The sequence below is a fragment of the Thalia democratica genome, chromosome 3, assembly GCF_965202585.1.
Source record: "Thalia democratica chromosome 3, ktThaDemo2.hap1.1, whole genome shotgun sequence".
NCBI classification, from domain to species: Eukaryota; Metazoa; Chordata; class Thaliacea; order Salpida; family Salpidae; genus Thalia; species Thalia democratica.
Window position 1 is genome coordinate 25,989,613 of NC_139167.1, and position 5,533 is coordinate 25,995,145.

Below are 5,533 nucleotides of genomic sequence, written 5' to 3' on the forward strand. Positions count from 1 at the left end.
ATTTTAATACAACGTTACACCGACAAAACACGCCCCTGTTGCTGTTTTGTCCAGTTACCTAATATACACAGTTGCTGCTTTACGGAACTACCTATTTAATACGAACTAGATTTAGAGATGGTAAATTTATTAAGTTTCTACATAGTTGATCAAAGTACTTCAAAAACAAGCAAATAAACAACTGAAGATTGCTACACACTCAGAATATGGCTATTTAAAGACTTCAAATGTAGGCTAGTTATGTAGTTTTTTCAGTTTTTAGTTTGAATTGCTTTTTGTAAACTAAAATTTCATGCTAGTTTTTGGTCACTCAGGCAAGCTTTTTGCTTTAAAGAGTGGCAAATTGAAATTATGATGTATATTTTGTTCAATTCACTGCGTTGGTTTGAATTATGATATATCTTAAATTTCAGTCTTGCAGCTGATACAATTTGAAATATTTATTATACTAGTTGTATAAATTAAAGTGTGAACAATCAGTTTTGCAGAAAACTAGAATCACAGAAAAGCTTGGATTTGAAAATTTATGTTTAAAATTCTCGAAAATACTTGAATTTGAGAATTGGTGAAAAAACCTGGTATTACAAACAAATTTTACTTGTTAAGTTATAAAATTTCAGTTTGATACAAAAAACCTATCATATAAATATTGTTTTTATCAACAAATACATTTAAAATAGCTTAACAGTATCTTTTTAATACTGCTATTTAACATTAGACAGTTTTTTTACCTTTAATTTATTTTTTTACAAAAAATAAAAGAAAAAAATTGTACTTTTAAAAACTTTATATTGGTGCATTTTAACTTTTCTTTTAAAATGTCTTTACTTATTGTTGTGCTTTGCATTGGAACTAAACCTAGAATTCTTCTATATATCAAAATTAGTAGAAACATCTCTAATGAAAATTCTCAGATGAGCAATATCTGTTATATCTCATCTTAACAGATTGATTAAAGTCTTAATTTGATTTTTGCGGCTTTATAGTCTTCAGACATTTCCTAAACACGACTTTTTGTTGTCATTGAAGAAATAAAAAAATATTTTACTACCGCAAACACAAATTCTTTAAAAAAGTTTTCAATTCTAAACGGTATCTTATTTTTACTAGTTACTTTAGCTACTTTATAAATTGCCTTAACTCTTTTTTCTGATCAGTCTGTAGTCACTCAAGACAGTCATAAGACAGTCATATGCTTTGTTGAAACTAACTTAAGTAATTTTTTTCTTTTTTTCTTGGCAATAAGTCCTAACTAACGTTTTTTAATTCTTATAGCTCGTCTTATATTTCACATTTACTCTTTTTATTGAAGAAAGAGAGTTGCTCTAACCCTCAATAAAAAATAAGTTTTTTTACTCTACTAATGGTTTAATAAATGTTTTACTTTTGTTAAAAATATTTAAGAAACTTAATTCTTCATTGAAGCTGACTTAGATATTTTTTTTAAATATTTAATTCACTGTACATAAACTTCGCTATTTATTTATTTATTTTTTTTGTGAACTTTATTTTAAACATGGTTGCCAAACAAACAGGCTAGTATTAAAATTTTAAAAAACACACTAGATAAAACCTGTTCCAGACATTTTTAAAAACTCAGGTGTAAGTTTTTTATTTTAAATACCTCAAATGAATAAATGTTTGAATTCTCAGAACAGTTTTTATGACTGTAGTTATTGTTATAAATTCTTATTTTTTTCTTGTCTACTTACATATTGTGTAGCTTTTTATAATGATGATATTTTAGTTAGGTACTCAAACTTAATTAACAGCAAGTTTTTAACTTCCAACTTTTAATTAATTTAGGCTGGTTTGATATAATATATAACATTCTTGACAAGACGTTAAAAGATATCCGTCGTGTGAGACTCGATAACCGAAAGGTTGTTTCGTGCACCAAGTGCTAGGACTAAATACTTTGAGCGCTTTTTTTGTCGTTCAATAAACAATATAGTACATGGTTTTTTGCTTTGAAAACGGCAACCATGTAAGAGACTTATTAATTATCAATAAGGTATTTTATTAATGTATATGAGATAAAATGTAACTAGTGTAACTATATTAAAAAAATTGTTTTAGTTGTTAACGATACAAATAAGTATTAAATTTATTTAGTTAACTATTCACTGACTTTTTTAAAAAGTGCAAACTATTTAGGACGTATAAATTATTTCCACAAATTTATTTTTACTAAACTTGGAAAAGTATTTGATAATATAAAAAATGTTCAAAACTGACCTATATATGTTTTTTTCGAGCTCAGTTTATATAAAGAGTTTGGTTTTAAGTTAAATAATAAAAATATTAAGTTTAAATTATAAAGTGTTTAAGAAAGTACATAGTTTATTAAGACTTAAGTATACTAGTCAATGTTAATTTTATTACAATTAATATTTATAATTTACTTAAGCCCTCTATGTGTGTCTAAAAGTCACATAAAATTATAAAGAAAATAAAAATAAAAATTTCTTATTAAAAAAACAAAAAAACTAAAAAGTTATATAAATGTCACAACAACTGCAACTGCGGCCCGCGAATATTTTGAAAACTTGAAATTTGGCAGCACTAAATACCTGCCGACCCCTGTTATAAAACTTTAAAATAGTTAATTTTATTGTTAAAACTAACTTTTGGATCCTTTTTTGTCACAGTATTTTTTATTACTCAAACGTGTATCTATTTTTTCAAGTAAAATCAGATGTTATATTTTAGTTAAATCTAGTCTATGATATTGTTGTAAAAAGAGTATAATCTAGTTATTCTTTATTAATATATAATATTTATAAGTAAACTTTTAGAAAAAAAAAAACAAAAATAGCTGTAGGGACTGGTCATCAGTATATAACTATTAAAATTAGAGTAGGAATGGCTAGTTTTGACGTTAAGCAAATTAGTTAACTAAAATAAAGTCAAAGCTAGAAGATCTGAAATATGAACAACAAATAAAAAAAAGTGTTCTAATTTTTCAGGTAAACTTTTGTAGAGAGTAAAAAACGAAAAAAAATACAATAACAAGTATTGTAAATAGAGTGAAGTTTGAAGTAAGAGTACGAAAAGAAACTAGTTTGCTTTTAGCGGTTTTATAATATGTTAAAGTATGTTAAAGATTCTGTCAATGATGATTTTGAATTATAATTAGCTTATTTTGGTGTGCTGAGGAGGTCTAAAATTAGTTTGATGTTTGTAAAATTTGTGTATGTTGCATTTTAGTAAAATATTTAGGTTATATAATATTTAAAGTATGGACAGTTTAAAATCGACCATTTTAAATTCTTAATAAAACTTCTTAGCTACAAACACTTTTTTTTTGTTTTTGCAAAAGTAAGATTGAAAGAAAAAGAAAAAAAAAACTAAAAAACTCTATACTTAGAAAATTATCTAGCCATCACTCCAAAAGTGTTTAGAGATTTTCAAAAAAAAAATGTTCGTGTTAATTAGACCTATAAACGTATGTTTATATTTTTCTAAATGTTTTATTTTTAGAGTAGTGACCCTTTGAAAAAATTATTATATTTAAATTTTTTAAAATTGATTAGTCGTGCTCCCTAATAATCTGGTTAACAAAAATTTTAAGCATTTTTGAAAAATTTTAACACAGGTAGTGCATTTTATAATTCTGTAGATTCTAGATTTAAAAAATTAAAATTTGTGTATTTGTGGTCGACTCAACATATTTTTTTATTTCAAGCTTTAGACGGTTTTATTGTGGGTATTGCCCAGTATCGATTTTTTTATTTTATTGTACCAATATTGACAACGAGAAATACATATCTGTAATTTAGCAGTATACTTTGTCAGGCTAATAGTTCGTTTAGTTTAGTGATTTGAATGATATCTAAATTTAAAATAATTTTTTATATTTGTAATTTATTGATTTGTAAAATAAATTTATTTTTGTTGCTATGATTTCAAATTTTGCAGTACAACATCTATTAATAGCACTGAGAAGTAATTTGTTATGTCGTAAAATGTTAATTATTAAACATTTAGATTAAACATTAAATATATACATAAACTAATAGTAAAATGTATGTAGAACAAATTTAGATACTGTGAAACGACAATAGTATTCTTCTCAAAGTTTGTTTAACAATCCGAAACAAAAATGCATCTGCGCCGGGACTCGAACCCCGGAACCTATGGATTAGAAGTCCAGCGCGCTATCCATTGCGCCACGCAGACGAGTGATTTAATTCAACATTCGAAAATTATAAACAGTACATAAATTAATGTGTAGGTGTGATATAGAATTTTTTAAATTTCTAACTTTCAAATATGAATGAATTGACAATATTTCAAAAGCATGTGTTGTTTATTTTGCCTAGTTTATTAAGTAAGCAATCATTATGAGAAACAACTTAAATCAACAACTACTTAAAACAGGAGATACATTTTACTGTAGTTAAGTTTGATTTAAATGATATTTTTTATGGTTTTTAGAATTATCTGTAACAACCAAAATAAATTAAAAGAAATTTTTTTCTTCTTCTTTAATTTTTTAACTACTTTTGATATTGTTAAAATGAGATGGGAGATGTAAACTATTTATTAGTTTGTTGTATTCTTTCCTAGATTATGACGTTAAATAATAATTAAAAGTAAAAAAAAATCTATATAGGCATTCAACTCAAAACAAACAGATATTTTTTCAAACTTCCACTAAAACCTTATATTCGAAAAGTTTCCATTTAGTAACATAAATTGCATTAATGATAAAAATTTATTGTATAAAGTTTAGTAACAAAGTGCAGACAAAAAAAAGTAAAACTAATATCCTTATTTGTACTGTCTATATATATATTCAAGTTGTTTTAGTATAAATATTTTTAGTAACTTAGAAAAATTCTTTAAGTTGGTAATCCATGTGCCATTAAAAATCTTCATAGTGTTATATATAGTCTAAAGCTAATAAAAGCTGTTTTGTCTGTAATCACATTTTTATTGATAAATAGTAATAAAACAAGTGATAATTATCACATCAAAGTATATCGTAACAATACAACTATTATTTGCAACAATAAAAATTAGGAGTTTTAATTTAACCTTAGAAGTAAATTCTAAAATGATTTACTATTTAATATATATAAATACAAAACACAACATTTTATGTTAAAATGTTACAATAACTGTATAAAATCTCTTATTTTGAACTATTACAAACTATACATCCTTTAGATGTAAACTACATTTACGGTCACTACAAGATGAATTGTAATAAAAATTTTGATATAAACTCTTTATGTCAAAAACAGATTTTTAGCTAATTTACAAAAATATCATTTATAGTGTTGACTTTGTCTTAAGTAAATAATAACATATGTAAAACTTTAAACTATTTTGATTTAAAATATTAATAATTTAGCCATTTTAATTATAACTTAGAAAAAAAGAAAAATAGCAATATATAAATTTATATACATTTTTTAAACGCATAAAAAGTAAAAAAAGAAGTAACTAAAATTTAAATCGCAATTAAAATGTATACATTAACAAAACTTAATACTATTTAATTCCTCATTAGTGACGTTTTTGT

General features: G+C 24.2%; 1 non-coding gene across 1 annotated transcript; it reads right to left on the reverse strand.

The window, feature by feature from the left end:
* Nucleotides 1-4,108: 4,108 nt before the first annotated feature.
* Nucleotides 4,109-4,182, reverse strand: Trnar-ucu (transfer RNA arginine (anticodon UCU)). The gene has a single exon. It is a non-coding gene; the product is annotated as a tRNA-Arg (tRNA).
* Between the last annotated feature and the right edge of the window lie 1,351 nt (nucleotides 4,183-5,533).